General features: G+C 45.5%; 1 protein-coding gene across 5 annotated transcripts in view; it reads left to right on the forward strand.

The window, feature by feature from the left end:
- The window catches only part of LOC142776301 (cytoskeleton-associated protein 5-A-like), a 182,701-nt gene that overhangs the window by 126,789 nt on the left and 37,714 nt on the right, over nucleotides 1-18,198 (forward strand). For 2 of the 5 annotated variants that reach the window (XM_075879715.1, XM_075879717.1), the window contains exon 1: nucleotides 17,233-18,098. The exons of the other annotated variants lie outside the window; for them this stretch is intronic. The gene's annotated coding sequence lies outside the window, so the exon portion shown is untranslated. Of the gene's footprint in view, nucleotides 1-17,232; nucleotides 18,099-18,198 lie in introns of those variants that run through there. 5 annotated transcript variants of the gene reach the window in all.

Below are 18,198 nucleotides of genomic sequence, written 5' to 3' on the forward strand. Positions count from 1 at the left end.
CTGAAGAAACGTGTGGCATAGAAATCATACGGTCAGAGTCCACCCTAGTGGGGTCTACTTTGCCTGTTAGACTGGCGTGGAAAGGATCACATGAGGGCTGCTTGCAATGCCAACCTATCGTCTGAAGAGAAGCGGGCAGGCTATAGAACACCAATTTTTGCTTCCGCTGTGGAACACGAAACCACATCGCTAGAATGTGCAGGAAGTCATTCAATCTTTCGTATGGTACTTACAAGCGGCGCGCCCTGACTATTCCTTGCGAGTTATCACGCCCGACCGAGGATACACACCCCAACACAGGATTATCAGCCTTCTCTCAATCACCCCAATTAACCATGCCAATGGTCACTACTGCCCAGAGTCACGTTGACTCCTCTCGCGTATTGTTTCAGACAGGTTGAATTTGGGTAGAGTTTGAAGACCACCGACTTCTCGTGTGGGTAGTGCTGGACAGTGGCAGTCAGCGCAAATACATTTCTGCAGACCTGCCAAGGACGCTTCAGTGCTTTGTTGTAGGAAAAGAAGAGCTCTCCCTTGTCACTTTGGTAGGATACAAGTGACGAAGGTGACTTTGCACCAAGCGTGTCAACGTGCGGTTTCAAAACTAGTTCACCGATTCAGCAAATACCTTGGAAGCGTTAACGATTCCTGAAATTTGCTCTGTCACAAGCTCACCACTCGACTCAAACATTTCGCACCAACTTCTAGAACGGGAGTACAACATAGCTGACCACTTTCAACAAAGTACGTGGCAACCAAACGATATTAATGTCTTCAAAGGATCGAACGCTTTTTGGCAAGTCACAAGTGGCAAAATCGATCGCACCAGTGCATGTATAATCTCGATCGAAACCACCTTCGGATGGATGGCGCAAGGCCCTATAATGTCCGACAGCCAATTCTCAACAAGTGCATTGTTAGTTACGACTGACATTTATGACGTGTTGTCAATATGGCGTCTCCACGCAATCGGGATCGACGCCACCTGTTTCCAGACCATCGGAAGTGCCCCCCCCCCTTGTCTGCATTTATGCAGAGCATCTCCAAGCAAGATGGTCGTTATCAAGTGCCTCTAATGGTCTAACCGCCCGGGTTACCGTAATTTGGAAGCAACAGTTGCTGACTGGCCGACCATCGACTGCGAATTAAAAGTAATCGTTTCTGAGAGCAGCCATAACTGCTGGAAAAATACGACAAAGCAAATTCAGCTTATTTAAACGATGGTCATACCGAAAGGGTACAGGACGAGCAGCTACTCAAGGCCAACATGCTATATGCCCCATCACACCGTGGTTCACGGTTAGGCTGTAACAGTGAAGCTTCACGTGGTATTTGACGCATCATCGCATGAAGCTAATCATTTTTGCCTTAACGATTTACTCTCGAAAGGCGTAAAACTTGGGGCAGACATCATCAAACTCCTATTAAACTTTCTACCATCCTGTGGCGCTCGCTGCTGATATAAAGAAAGCATATCTGCAGCATCTCATTAGGCCTGAAGACCGAGACCTGTTACGCTTCATCTGGCTGGAAAGATTACCGACTAAGCAAGAGCCCACGCCACCCACAACAATGTGGAGAATAACGAGGGTTCCATTCGGAGCCGCATGCAGCCCATTCCTTTTGGCCGCTACACTTCAACACTACTTATCGTCTTATAAGCAGAAATAACCAGTACAGTAGCCCTCTTAGAGCAGGCCTTCTTTGTGGACGACCTTCTGGTAGGACTACCGAGCACGTAGGAGGCAATAAAGTTGTATGAAGAAACAAAGAAAATATCCAGGGAGGCCAGCATGGAGCTCCGGAAATGGGCTTTTAATTGTGACAGCTTGAAGGAGCGATTCCTCCACGATAAATGTGTTATTGAAGATGAAGCAGGTGACAGTCACAAGATGAAGATTCTTAAAATTTATTGGGAACATTCTGGTGAAAGCTTCCTCCTCACAACTGAACAAGCTGCTATTTTCGCATCTCGGAAGCCTTCGACCAAACGCGTGGCACTGCAAACGTCGGCGTAACTTGACGACCCCTTCGGATAACTCAGCCCATTTATCCTAAAGGCCAAGATTGTATTCCAAGATCTTTGGAAGAAGAACATTGCATGGGACGCGATCTTGCCAGATGAAGAGCAAGTCAAGTGGAACAGCTGGTGCTCAGAGCTGAATGGCGCAACCTGAGTCTACATCCCACGATACGTGTTCCTGAGAGACGACGTCAAGCCATTCAAAGTCGAGCTGCATACTCTCGCTGATGCCAGTCCAAGAGCGCATGGCACGTGCATCTACGCCCGTGTAAGATCTGAATCTGGTATCAGCTTCACACACCTGTTAATCAGCAAAGGTAGACTTGCTCCGATCAAGATTGTGTCACTTGCGCGCCTGGAGCTCCTCTCGTGCGTCATCGCAACGCGGCTAAGCTGCTACGTAAAAAAGTGTGGTTTCTACAACGCGCTCCAGGGTTCTTCTGAACAGAATCGCGGGTGGCACTCCACTGGATAAGGAGTTCATTAACCAAACTAGACCCCTTTGTAGTACACCGAGTTTCTGATATACAACAATTACTCAATCTATCACAATGGTTTCATCGTAGCAGCAAGGACAATCCCGCTGACGTTATTACTTGTGGAGAATCACATACGTGTTTCATGGAATCTAATATATTGTGGCAGGGCCCAGCTTAGCTCTCTGACCAGGGAAAACAATTTGAAGGTGCAAGCAACTCCAAAAATTGCACCACAACGACAGACATTTTATTGGTGGAATCGAGCGATTTTTGAGGCACATCTATGCGAATTACGTCCGTTTGTCCATCAGGTGTTTTCCTCCGTCAATGGATCTTGCGCGTAGAAGACTACAGCTCTATTACGAGGCTGCTATGATTCACTACATGAATCAAGCGCTTCGTCCATGTCGCGAAGCGCTTCGTCCAAGCGCTTCGCGACACCCCCCTTCATTATCTGGACCTATCATGGCGGAAGAGTTATTACAGGCTGAACATTTTTGGCTACAGACCATTCAATAACAATTCTTTCCCAACAAATTTCTTTCCCTGCGCAAGGGTCAGCCGTTACCCACAACATCTTGTGTTCTTCGCTTTTGACTGTTTACTGCTGCACTAGCTTTGCGCTATTCACGACATACGCCATCCTATTCTCGTGGCAAATAATAAGCTCACCAGCCTTATCGTATCAGCGGCAGACGTGTGCACTATCCACGCAGGTGTTGAAGCAACATTAACGCAGCTTCAAGAGCGCTTTTGGCTGCTTAAGGAAAGCCACAGTAAAAAAACATAGTTTAGAAATGCAGGATTTTCAATGATGGAAGGCAGCAGCAGTATCTGCACCAATGGGTCCTCTACCACGCGAGAGAATTAGTGAAGCAAGCCCATTCACCATTGTCGGGCTTGATTACTGTGGGCCCTTATACGTTAAACTGGCAAGTGGTTCTGCAAAGTCCTACGACCTTCTTTTCTCATATGCAGTCACACGAACGGTACATCTATAACTAACCTCAGACACGACTGCCACAGCAACATTGCTCGCCTTCCGCCGTTTCGTCGCCCGGTGCGGAGTTCCTTCGACGGTAAACTCCGACAACGCTCAAACTTTCCGCAGCTGCGCAAAAACACTTGCATCTATACTACGAGCACTTCGGGAGTACGTGGCCAAGCTACGGATACAGTGGAAGTTCATCGTAGAAAGAGCTCCATGGTTAGGCAGATGGTGGGAGCGTCTCATTCGCTCAACAAAAAGCTCCTTGAAACGCTCGTTGGGACGCAGCAGCCTCGGCGTGGAAGCTCTCACAACTGTGCTGTGCGAGATTGAACCAGTAATCAATGGCAGAGCACTCATGTATCTCGAGGTGTGAACCCGATGAGGTCCAGCCATTAACTCCATCGAAGTTCTTGTTTGGGAAGCGCAGCATTTACCTGCCACAATAAATTGTCTTCTCGGAGCTTCCGACTACAGTTGACTTGAACCGCAAGGCTCTTCATCACCAACGTATCACAGATGAGCTTTGAAAAAGATGGAAACGAGCCTATCTGCTAATACTGCGTTCAGCTCATAACAGCCCAAGTCGTTCATAAACGAAACTACAGATCGGTGATATAGCGATTATGTTAGTGGACAATACACCCGCAACGTACTGGAAGCTAGGCCGAGTGAACGCCTTATTGCTAGGAAGAGACAGCATGGTGCGCGCGTGCTCAGTGCGTCTAGCCAATGGTTCAGTAGTGAATCTCTCGGTGCGAAAACTCTGCACCCTCGAAGCATCAGACTTATCTTAGCGCGCACTGGAGAATGTTGCAAAACGCACCGGAACGAAGTATCGAGGAGCGTGCGCGATGGATGGAGAAGACGACGAGCTGGAAATAGGGTCGCGCTAGGCATGGAAAGCTTAGGTAGGCTCCATGACGAATAAACGGGTCGTCTCCGCCTAACGTCTGCGGCCCGGTTATTTGTTACATCCACAGCCACTACGCAGTTGGTCGCATGCTGGAAAAAAAAAACAACGCGACAGATGGGCTTAGAGAGTTCGCTGTAAGTTACAAGCCCTAGCGCTCAATTCTAGAGATGTTTCCGATTACTTATTCCTAATCATCTGAAAATCTGCGATTCATTTGGGTGCTCTAACACAAAGGAATTTTACTGAATGAAGTTGCGCACTTTATTGCAAAAGCTTCTCTGGCAGGCACAGTTCTCTCTATCGTTCTAGATACGGCATTTAACTCTGAGGGAAGTTTCAGAAAGTGTGCATTATGTGTGCTTACCCCAAGTCTCGATTAATCGCCGGACTTTCTGCACCTACAGTTTTCTTGGAGAGGGAAATGGTGTGTAGCAAGACGGGCTGAATTCGTAATGACCTGAATGCGTTGTAGAATTCCAAATTTTATTTTTTACATGCACAAAGCGGGTCGCGATCTCCTATTTTTGCTCCTATCGAACACTTTCTCCTATCGAACGCATCTTGTTGAGCGTCCGACGTGTATTCTTACACAGAAAATGAAGTATCAGAAATATTTAGCGGAAGTGTGGTCTACAGTTTACGTCGGCCGTTCTGTTATCTTTCGGGGCTTCTGCTCGGGGACATTCGGACAGTAATATTTTAAAAGCTGTTGAAAACCTATATGCGACTCGAATAGATTTATCAGGTGTATTGACGGCCAGTGATTCTTTATTATGTTTTAGTAGGCAAAAAGTCTTCGGTCACTGAAAAGTTGCACAAAATAGTGCAATCTAAAAGTACAAATATTCATTATTATAGTTACAATAAACGTTCACCGCTAACCCGTTTTAGGTCTTAATAATATTAATCATATATCGAGTATGTTTGGTCCGCCCGACACTTTGCCAATTCCCCTGAGTGGGTAGCTGCCAATATTCTAGAGAGCATCGCGATCATCATCATCATTCATTAAACAGACCGCCCTCCTTGCAGCGCTGCCGAAGTTTTTTTTTGTTGTATCTATGTTTTTTTTGTTCCGAAGAGGGCTGCGTATAAACAAAAAGTACCCTGACGGCCGTTTTTGACGGGCTCAATCTGTGTTCACGTGATAGTCAGGCATATTGGCATGTGAAACGCTCGTTATGTGGCACTTTGAGCTGAAATGAAAACGTGATGCTTATGTCCACCTATATACTGGACATTACGCGGTACAATTGATTAACAGTGCCGAGTTTTCTTGATCGATTCAAGCTTCAACTCTATGATGTGTCTAATATCCCTAAGGAACATTTTGTTTGAATATGTACCTGTTATTTTCCTGATTGTTGTAGTGTTCCACGTTTATTTTTTGTGTGTATGTTATTGAATGTTTCTTTGTACTGTTTTGTTATGTCTGTGTTATTGGTACTGTTTTGGTGTACATATGTTATTTCGCGCCCTTCGTGGGCATTAAGTGAAAATGCCTAAGTTATTTAAATATGTGAAATTCATTGCAAAATACTAATAAAAATAAGCTGTGGCAATATTTTTTTTCGAAGTGGCAAAATTAATACTGTGCCGCTTCCTTTTATCGCCAGATATAACGATTGCTTGGTACATAAGCCAGTAAGGACTGTTAAGTAAATTTTGCTTCACAGTGAGGAAAAAAATGTCGAACTAGCATTTTTTTCTACTTTGTACATTACTAGACGACATTTAGTCAAATTATTAAACATTGTTTCTGAAAACTACCCTGGTAATGACGAATCCCCCAGCGCCAGTGTGTGCCACTGCCTAGTTCTACCCTGCTCTACTCTATTCGTCCTCCTTCCAGATTTTTTGTTCATTTTTGCGGCAAAATCTTCAGCGATCATTCTAACTCTCCAAAAGTCCCGCCCTTCCTTTGCCGGATTCACTATCGTTACCATCCTGCGTCGCTTTCAAAACACTACTTCTGCAACATTAAGGTATGAAGTTTATTTGCAATTAAAAGGAATATCATTGCAATAAATGTCTGATGCACATGCAAAGGCAACATTTAATGGCCTGGTATTAATGTATTTCCATTCATATTCATTAAATGTGCTAAATTCATGTGAAATGAGTTTTCTGCGCCGTCAATAACAACCGAATTAGAATTTCAGCACTTTGATAGTAAAATGTGTCATACACGAGCAACTGGAGTAGCGATCACTCAATTACACGTCGTCAGACTCCATATCTAAATATTTATTCACCCTACAGATGGTCTGAAAGCATCCCCTGAAATTTAATTTTGAGCAGTACAGGATAGACTAAAGCATTATTGAATTTTTGTTAATGAATATATTAACTTGTGCAAGATTAGCTTGAAGCAGTATTCTCACTTTCGTGTCAGCTGATTTTATCACTGCCTGAACTTGCTTTTTACTGCTCGTCCAGCCACAAAAGACCGCTGACCACGCTCTGTATGTCTCCTCTCAAGTGAGTCAGGCGTCCATGCTGTCCATGCTGGTGTGTCTCGCCCATGTCGCAGTCAACATCGCAAAAACAGCATTGTCAGCGTCTCCTCTAGTTTGGTAGAGTCTCTGTTCAAGGTGAACTTTCAATGTCTCGCGCATACGCATCGAAATACGCACGTACGTTGCTTGGAATTTCCAACCTGCAAGCTTTTACAGCCGACGGCAGGAGTTCTCCGCAAGCAAAACATTCTTTCTTGTGATATTTCAAATCAGTAACGCACATCTGTTTAACGACATGCTCGCACGTTCTGCTGTGGAAATCGGTGCTCGAAATGTGATAAAATAGAACAAAAACACGAACGCTGACGAGCAAACGAAAGTTCGTTTCGAATTGTGTCGCTACTTCATTGGGACGCGGAGAACACCACATTTTAGACAAACAAACAAAACACAGACAGCAAAAGTGAAGCTGTAAGGTGTCACGGCCAGTCGGCCCCGTGATCACAACAATGAGATCGTTGACGTCCTTACTAGCGGATGGTCAAATAATAACTGGAGAGGCACTTGTGAAATCTCCAGACACGTCATAATCTTCTAGTTGTCGCAGGATGCTGAGACTCCGTTAGCTTGCGCGAGCTCTTCGCCCTCATAGTAAAATAACTTTACGTACACATTTCATACTGCTCTTAAAAAGATTCGCATATCAAGCAATCAAGTGAGGATCACAACTGTAGCTTGAAATTTCACGTCCCACCACATTCAAGCAGTGCCTTACTCATCTCAGGATTTTTGGAATGTCTTTCATGTATAACTTGCCTTATGCAGCAGAGACTAACTAGTATAATTTATAATTTTCGCCAACCTTTGGCGTCCTGGCCAAGCTTCCAGCAGCGAAGCCGCAGGTGGAGCTAGCTGAGCCACGCGCCAACATGTCGACCGACAATGACCGCATGCCTGCGCGTGCTGGCTACGCGTGTAAACGGTAGAAGACGAAGAAGAGAGCGAGCTCTCACGCGCAGTTCGCACCACTCAGCCGACAGACAGGCCGCCTGCTTAGACGCTCGTCGGAGGCTTGAAATCACTGCGGCAGGGTGCCAGTCCTCTGCGCAACCACCTTCGGCCACCGAAACCAGAGGTAAGCGTCGTCCTCTTATAGGGTAGGCGGAGTATTTGACTGCCATCATTGTCAGCACTGGGGCTTTCTTTCGTCCCGCATGCTGCCGAACGCAATAGCCGTCAATATTGAGGCCTTTAGAAGCACTGGACGTATCGCATACGCTGACTAGGCGGCTTACGAGCAATCTTGGGTGGATAGATCGACACTCGCCGACAAAATATGAAGGCTATTTTGTACGGCTGGGACAATTTTTTTCATCAAAAATTGTGGTACTGCATGAGCGCGCGTTCGTGGCATTCACGAGCCACCTTTTTCTTCCTGCACGTGTCACGATGTACGCGCTCGCAATCGGAACTCCAGATCGAACTACAGGTTTTCCCGCTCAATTTATTCCAAGCGCCAGCCAAATTGATTAAGGCGCCAGTCAATTTAATCCAGCCGCCACTGAAATTAATCTAGGTGCCATTCGTTTTAATCCAAGTGCCACTGAAATCAATCCAACCGCCAGCCGATTTAATCCGGACGCCAGTGATTTTAATCCTGATGACATTGTGACTTCAAAACGACCCAGAATTTTCGGGAATGCATGGAGTGAATAGCCTTGGAGTGAATTTAACAGAGAAAAACCATGAATGAGTCACTAGTGACGCCATGTGACTCGCGCGACTTTATCACGCCTATCACCCGCGTAAGCACTATTCACACCTTCGACATGCATATCAAAGGAAACGCCGTGCACACAGTAATAACTTGATACTTATTAACTAGGCCAATGCTCTCATCACGAGTGACTTAGGTGACGTCCTCGCGCATATCACCCACGCACACACTGTCTTAACCTTCCGTCATGCATATCAAATGAAACGTCTTTGAAAGGGCGGGATCTTGATACCTAAAACTCGGCCAAGTCACCGGATCACCAGTGACGCAGGGGACGTCATCACAAATATCACCCGCGCACGTTATTTACTCGCCTGCCGGCATGCATGCCAAACGAAACGTCTTTGAGAGAGCGATAACGTGGTACCTATGGCTCGGCCAACTGACTTCATCACTTGTGATTTAGGTGACGTCATCACGCCTATCACCCACGCACGCAATGTCTAACCTGCCATCATGTATACCAAACGAAACGTCTTCGAGAGGCTAACAAATTGAACGCTGTCAATCGGCCTAGTGACGTGATTACTAGTGACTCGTGTGACGTCATCGCGTCTGACACCCACGCACGCAGTGTCTAACATGAGTTCATATATATCAAACGAAACATCTCTGAGAGAGTAATAACTTCAACGCTGTCACAAGGCCCAGTGACGTCATCACTAGTGACTTGCGTGACGTCATCTCGCCTAAGACTCACGCAAGCACACTCTAATGTGCCTTCATGCATATCAAACAAAACGTCTTTGAAAGGGTAATAACTTAAATGCTGGCACTAGGCCGAGTGACGTCATCACTAGTGACTCACGTGACGTCAACACGCCTATCACACGCACACGCAGTGTCCAAACCTGTCTTCATACATATCAAACGAAACGTCTTTGAGAGAGTAATAACTTGAATGCTGTCACTAGGCCCCGTGACGTCGTCACTAGTGACTCGCGTGGCTTCATCTCACCTAAAAATCATTCAAGCACTCTCTAATGTGCCTTCATGCATATCAAACAAAACGTCTTTGAAAGAGTAATAACTTGAACGATGTTACTAGGCCGAGTGACGTCATCACTAGTGACTCACGTGACGTCAACACGCCTATCACACGCACACGCAGTGTCCAAACCTGTCTTCATACATATCAAACGAAATGTCTTTGAGAGAGTAATAACTTGAACGTTGTCACAAGGTCCAGTGATGTCATCACTAGTGACTAGCGTGACGTCATTTCACCTAAAAATCATTCAAGCACTCTCTAATGTGCCTTCATGCATATCAAACAAAACGTCTTTGAAAGAGTAATAACTTGAACGATGTTACTAGGCCGAGTGACGTCATCACTAGTGACTCACGTGACGTCAACACGCCTATCACACGCACACGCAGTGTCCAAACCTGTCTTCATACATATCAAACGAAATGTCTTTGAGAGAGTAATAACTTGAACGTTGTCACAAGGTCCAGTGATGTCATCACTAGTGACTAGCGTGACGTCATTTCACCTAAGACTCACGCAAGCACTCTCCAATGTGCATTCGTGCATGTCAAACAAAACGTCTTTGAGAGGGTAATAACTTGAACGCTGTTACTAGGCCTAGTGACGTCATCACTAGTGACTCACGTGACGTCATTACGCCAATCACACACGCACGTGGTGTCCTAACCTGTCTTCATGCATGTCAAACAAAACGTCTTTGAGAGAGTAATAACTTGAACGCTGTATTTAGGCCTAGTGACGTCATCACTAGTGACTCACGTGACGTCATCACGCCTACCACGGACGCACGTGGTGTCCTAACTTGTCTTCATGCATATCAAACGAAACGTCTTTGAGAGAGTAATAACTTGAACGTTGTCACAAGGTCCAGTGTTGTCATCACTAGTGACTAGCGTGACGTCATTTCACCTAAGACTCACGCAAGCACTCTCCAATGTGCATTCGTGCATATCAAACAAAACGTCTTTGAAAGAGTAATAACTTGAACGATGTTACTAGGCCTAGTGACGTCATCACTAGTGACTCACGTGACGTCATCACGCCTATCACACACGCACGTGGTGTCCTAACCTGTCTTCATGCATATCAAACGTAACGTCTTTGAGAGAGTAATAACTTGAACGCTGTCACTAGGCCTAGAGACGTCATCACTAGTGACTCAAGTGACGTAGTCACGCCTATCACACACGCACGTGGTGTCCTAACTTGTCTTCATGCATATCAAACGAAACGTCTTTGAGAGAGTAATAACTTGAACGTTGTCATAATGTCCAGTGACGTCATCACTAGTGACTAGTGTGACGTCATTTCACCTAAGACTCACGCAAGCACTCTCTAATGTGCCTTCGTGCATGTGAAACGAAACGTCTTTGAGAGTGTAATAACTTGAACGCTGTCACTAGGCCCAGTGACGTCATCACTAGTGACTGGCGTGGCGTCATCTCACCTAAAAATCATGCAAGCACTCTCTAATGTGCCTTCATGTATATCAAACAAAACGTCTTTGAAAGAGTAATAACTTGAACGATGTTACTAGGCCTATTGACGTCATCACTAGTAACTCACGTGACGTCATCACGCCTATCACACACTGATGGGGATTGCCCTAATAGAGGGCAATCCCCATACTTGAGATACATACTATTGCTATTTGCAAATGGCCATTTGCTGAGGCGCCATTCAATGCTGTGCCTGGCTCGTGCCTTCCTTTCTACATTCTGCACCACGCCGTTTCTTATAGGTTAGTGTGCTTGGAATAAGCGTACCTGTTTAGTGTAGAACGCCTGTCCGTTCACAGTACTGTGGCCTGGCTGCCCGCATTTTCAAGGCATTCTACGAAACACGAGAAGCAACAAAAAAGACGCGTACATCTACCCACACGACGAGCTGGAGTAAATGCGTCGCGGAGAGGTCAGGGTATCGGTTGAATGTCGCGTAATTGAGTATGGTTTGGAAAATGCTTAATTGTCATTTCGCCTTCATTATTCCTATTTATTGAATGAAGGAGAAGCGTTGTCCTCAACGAGTGATGGGACGCTGTTGTTGGGTTGTACCACACTGCTGCTTGAAGGTACTGTTGCTTCCATCGCATCTACTCGAATCAAGAAAAGCGTCAAGTCGAACAAAAACCATGTAAAGACGCCTTTGACTGAATTCGAAACGCGCAATCTGGTGCCTACGTATTCTAATTAGCTGGAGAACGGCTGTGCAGCGCGAGAAGTCAGTTTTTTACTAGCTGACGCTGCCTGCGACGGCCTTCAAGTTAATGTTCTCTCAATGACGTTTCGTTTGATATTCATGAAAGCACGTTAGAGAGTGCTTGCATGACTGTTAGTCGTGATGACGTCACGTAAATCACTAGTGATCAAGTCGATTGGCCGAGTCATAAGTATAACATTATTGCTCTCTCACAGACGTTTCGTTCGATATGCATGAAGACAGGTTAGGACATTGCGTGCGTGAGTGATAGACGCGATGACGTCACATGAGTCACTAGTAATCACGTCACTAGGCCTAGTGAGAGCATTCAAGTTATTACTCTCTCAAAGACGTTTCGTTTGATATACATGAAGGCAGGTTACAGAGTGCTTGCGTGGGTGTCAGGCGTGATGGCGTCACGCGAGTCACTAGTGATCATGTAACTAGGCCAAGTGACAGCGTTCGAGTTATTACACTCTCAAAGACGTTTCATTTGATATTTATGAAGACAGGTTAGGACACCGCGTGCGTGTGTGATAGGCATGATGACGTCACTTGAGTCACTAGTGATCACGTCACTAGGCCAAGTGAAGGCGTTCGAGTTTTTACACTCTCACAGACGTTTCGTTTGATATTTATGAAGACAGGTTAGGACACCGCGTGCGTGTGTGGTAGGCATGATGCCGTCACTTGAGTCCCTAGTGATGACGTCACAAGGCCAAGTGACAGCGTTCGAGTTATTACACTCTCAAAGACGTTTCGTTTGATATTTATGAAGACAGGTTAGGACACCGCATTCGTGTGAGATAGGCATGATGACGTCATTTGAGTCACTAGTGATCACGTCACTAGGCCAAGTGACAGCGTTCGAGTTATTACACTCTCACAGACGTTTCGTTTGACATTTATGAAGACAAGTTAGGACACCGCGTGCGTGTGTGATAGGCATGATGACGTCACTTGAGTCACTAGTGATGACGTCACCAGGCCTAGTGACAGCGTTCAAGTTATTACTCTCTCACAGACGTTTCGTTTGATATGCACGAAGACAAGTTTGGACACCGCGTGCGTGTGTGATAGGCATGATGGCGTCACTTGAGTCACTAGTGATGACGTCACCAGGCCAAGTGACAGCGTTCAAGTTATTACTCTTTTAAAGACGTTACAATTGATATGCACGAAGACAGGTTAGGACACCATTTGCGTGTGTGATAGGCGTGATGACGTCACGTGAGTCACTGTTGATGACGTCACTAGGCCTAGTAACATCGATCAAGTTATTACTCTTTCAAAGACGTTTTGTTTGATATGCATGAAGACAGGTTTGGACACTGCGTGTGCGTGTGATAGGCGTGATGACGTCACGTGAGTCACTAGTGATGACGTCACTCGGCCGATTGCCAGCATTCAAGTTATTACCCTTTCAAAGACGTTTTGTTTGATATGCATGAAGGTACATTAGAGAGTGCTTGCGTGATTTTTAGGGGAGATGACGCCACACCAGTCACTAGTGATGATGTCACTGGGCCTAGTGACAGCGTTCAAGTTATTACCCTCTCAAGGACGTTTTGTTTGACATGCACGAAGGCACATTAGAGAGTGCTTGCGTGAGTCTTAGGTGAAATGACGTCACGCTAGTCACTAGTGATTACGTCACTGGACCTTGTGACAACGTTCAAGTTACTACTCTCTCAAAGACGTTTCGTTTGATATGCGTGAAGACAAGTTAGGACACCACGTGCGTGTGTGGTAGGCATGACTACGTCACTTGAGTCACTAGTGATGCCGTCACTAGGCCTAGTGACATCGTTCAAGTTATTACTCTCTCAGAGACATTTCGTTTGATATGCATGAAGACAGGTTAGGATACCACGTGCGTGTGTGATAGGCGTGATGACGTCACGTGAGTCACTAGTGATGACGTCACTAGGCCTAGTAACATTGTTCAAGTTATTACTCTTTCAAAGACGTTTTGTTTGATATGCATGAAGACAGGTTTGGACACTGCGTGTGCGTGTGATAGGCGTGATGACGTCACGTGAGTCACTAGTGATGACGTCACTCGGCCGATTGCCAGCATTCAAGTTATTACCCTTTCAAAGACGTTTTGTTTGATATGCATGAAGGTACATTAGAGAGTGCTTGCGTGAGTCTTAGGCGAGATGACGTCACGCTAGTCACTAGTGATGACGTCACTGGGCCTTTTGACTGCGTTCAAGTTATTACTCTCTCAAAGATGTTTCGTTTGGTATACATGATGGCAGGTTAGACATTGCGTGCGTGGGTGATAGGCGTGATGACGTCACCTAAATCACAAGTGATGAAGTCAGTTGGCCGAGCCATAGGTACCACGTTATCGCTCTCTCAAAAACGTTTCGTTTGGCATGCATGCCGGCAGGCGAGTAAATAACGTGCGCGGGTGATATTTGTGATGACGTCCCCTGAGTCACTGGTGATATGGTGACTTGGCCGAGTTTTAGGTATCAAGATCCCGCCCTTTCAAAGACGTTTCATTTGATATGCATGACGGAAGGTTAAGACAGTGTGTGCGTGGGTGATATGCGCGAGGACGTCACCTAAGTCACTCGTGATGAGATCATTGGCCTAGTTAATAAGTATCAAGTTATTACTGTGTGGACGGCGTTTCCTTTGATATGCATGTCGAAGGTGTGAATAGTGCTTACGCGGGTGATAGGCGTGATAAAGTCGCGCGAGTCACATTGTCTCAATAGTGACTCATTCATGGTTCATAGTTTTTCCCTGTCAAATTCACTCCAAAGCTATTCACTCCACGCATTCCCGAAAATTCTGGGACGTTTTGAAGTCACAATGTCATCAGGATTAAATTCACTGGCTTCCAGATTAAATCGGCTGGCGGTTGGATTAATTTCAGTGGCACTTGGATTAAAATGAATGGCACCTTGATTAATTTCAGTGGCGGCTGGATTAAATTGACTGGCGCCTAGATTAATTTGGCTGGCGCTTGGAGTAAATTGAGCGGGAAAACCTGTATATCCTTTTAAATATACTGCCCAAGTTTTCCTTTATTTCGTCTGACGTACATCAGTGGGTGCTCTAAATGTGTTGTTAAAGGAGCACGCTTTGCCACAACATTAACGTAAGGGCTGTAGATGTTTGCCGCTGTCTTGTCGTTCGCACGCCTTTTTCTCCGTTCGGCCTTTGCTCGGGCGCCACACGCCACGTTTTCCTGGAATATGCATTCCGACGGTGATTCGAAATTTAGTCACTTCCGTGGCCTTGATAGGTATGGACTTAGGTCAATCCTGCGCGCTTTATCTATATGAACATAAAAATACGAGCCCCCACTTTTAGGTAATAAAAAATGTTTATACAATCGGCGGTGATAACCAACGTTTTTTTTCTGTATAAACTGACCACTGAACAGGCGCCTGACTGTCACATAGTATACTTTCATTAGGAAATATAAATTGTGGGGAACGTATGTCACGTATCTATTTTGATTACCAGTGCGGGCAATCATCTCGTATCTCAATGTCACGAGATGGCATAGTTTCAGCATTTCGAAACTATAGTGGGCCTTGACCAGTCCGAGTTGTCTTTCTTCTGCCAAGAACACAGCATATGGACTGCAATTCCACAGCTTCTTTTTCTTATCTATATTATTTGAAAGAACTGCAGAATATTCTGCGAGGATTCCATCACTCCGATCATTTTTTCTAAAGTCGCTGCAGTGCATTGAAGCCGCCATTTTGTTTGTCTTTTTCACTTACTGCTTCTAGATGGAAATTTTAGATTAGAATGGTGGACCTGTGAGTTTCTAAACCTGCGCCACTTCAATCTGAACCAAGATCTTCATATAAAAATTACAGTTCTTTGTTTTGCTGTAATGTGGCTCGAGTCTACTCACGGGTGCTTCTCGGGGACCCTAGATCACTGGGATCAAGGGAGGTGCTGAACGTCTCCTAACTTCTTGTGCTCTTCACCGCGGTTGGTATGTTTTTTTCGCAATCCTAAAGTGTTTTTTTTTTCACTTTTGAGGTCAGCATGTACAGAGAGTTTCACCAATTGTGCGAGACGTGAAATAAATTTGACATTCACCTTTGTATATAGGTTTGCTCTAGCGGCAGCACTTATGAATTAGTGAATATCTCGAATGAGACATTAGGTAAAAAACAACTGTCTCAAGTCGCGCATGTAAGCGGTAGGCTCAATAGAGAGAATCGTAGCCATTTCTTCGAAGAACTGCCTTGATCATTTTCAAATTTGGCCTCTGAGAATTTTAGCAATCTGGCCAATATCACTGTCAAAACATAAAACAAAGAGCGCAGTCGCGAAAGGTCACCATCTTCCTCGCCATCCAAATAGCTATAAGTACTCTACTCCTGCAACGGTCAAGGGATTGAAGCACGAAAGTGACACCTTATGCTGCTACATCGAGGAAAGTACAAAGCACCACCTCAACTTCTCATACGCCAAGTTAGGCGTTTGGCGGTGCACACTAAATTCATTGATAGCGGCGAGCCTGGAAGCTTTGGTGCAGTGCACAGGATGAGGTAAGAGTACTGTTGAAGTAAAGTGCCCATCAACACTGGTCACTCAAGGGCTTCATGTAGTATACACTAAAGCGTACTTTTGCCTTGAATATGCCAATGAGAATCTGCAGTTAAAACAGACTCACAGCTATTGTTACCAAATCCAAACGCAAATATCTGTAATTGGAGCTGAATACTGCAATTTTGTTGTTCGGTCGCCTCCATTTTCGCACATCGAGAGAATACCTCGAGACATCGGCCTTTTTGAAGGTGTGCTGCCACAGGCTAAGACGTTTTTTAGCCATGTGATTTTTCCAGAGCTTTTCGTAGAGCGTTTTTTCAAGAAAGGAAACTGTGGACACTTCAAACAGAACTGATGCAGAAGCCTTCTGCTGCTGTGGAGGCCCTGAAGCATGCATGATGCTAGGATGTGATGGGGGCAAATACAGATATAAAAGGTTTCACTACAGCTCCCTAGGAATCAAGCGTGCTCCAAAGCTGAACACCTGGTTGTGTTCTGATTGTGCTACTCAGAAGAGTCGCAGAGAATGTTTCCAGCAGATGTCCAAAATACCAGTTGTTTGAAAGAAATAACGTTATGCATTTCGCTTAACAAATAAATAACCTTTGAGAAGCCTACCAACATATTGATGGTGACTTGTACCCACAGATGTCTTCCTCTTTATTTATGCATCAGTATAGCACGAGGCAAAGCCTTCCTGCGTATCACTCAGATATGGTAATTGTAATACATTCGGCAACATTTCAGTGCGAACAAGTACAAAATTAGTCGCACAGGAAGGAAAATGCATAGCCTCAACAACATGCAATGTATCTGCCATAGGTTTCTGCTGAAAAGCAATCACTTACGTTTACTTGGCAGGCTTACATTTACCGTAATTACTCGAATCTAACGCGCACCTTTTTTCCGGTTAAGCGAGTTCATAAATCGCATGCGCGTTAGAATCGAGTACGAACAAAAAAATTACGGTCAATCTATTGCCATCGCAAATCCAAAATGGCCGCCCCCTACGTGCGTCGGCATGGTGCGTCGGCTATTTCTGCCTATGTGTTTACCATGTGCGGCACTTCGTACGTGTGCTGAGGAGTTCGTCATCTAGTAGTGCATTAGCATCGACGACGTGGAAGGGCCGACTCCAAAAACTCGAGTGCACCACGATGCCGCTTTTAAAAGAAAAGTCATCGCGTGTGCAGAAACGAACGGAAATCGGGCCGCATCGCGGTCCTTCTCGAAACGTGCGTGCGGGACCGGCGGAAACAAAAGCAGAAGATTGTCGACAGCAAAGCTTCACGCAAAGGCTTCAGTGAACTACAGCAGGGTCGGTTTCCGCAAATTGAAGAGCTGCTCCGCGAGTATGTGCTTGAGGAGCGAGCGGCACAGCGGCCCATGACGACAGAACTGCTCCAAGTGCGGGCTATGCAATTAGTCTTAGAAAAAAGTCTAATGCGGAGCCTGTTTAAAGCGAGCAGGTGCTGGCTAATTAACTATATGAAGAGGAAAGGCTCTTCCCTCCGAAGGGGAACATGCATATGCGAAAACTTTTGCGGAGAAGTACGATGAAAAGCTTTACAGTTTTCAGAGGTTCGTCCTAAACTTGCGGCGCAACAACGGCTACCTGCTTGGGCAAATCGGGAATGCCGATGAGACGCCTCTTTACTTCGACATGCCTGGCACCACAACCGTCGAGAAGAAGGGGGCGAAGCAAGTTCGCGTGCTGACATCGGTCTACGGTAAAACTACAGTGACGGCAATGCTCTGTTACACGTCAGATGGGCACAAGATTCGCCCGTACCTCATATTTAAATGGAAGGCGCTCACGAAAGGAGTCGT

Source organism: Rhipicephalus microplus, chromosome X (assembly GCF_043290135.1).
Source record: "Rhipicephalus microplus isolate Deutch F79 chromosome X, USDA_Rmic, whole genome shotgun sequence".
NCBI lineage: Eukaryota > Metazoa > Arthropoda > Arachnida > Ixodida > Ixodidae > Rhipicephalus > Rhipicephalus microplus.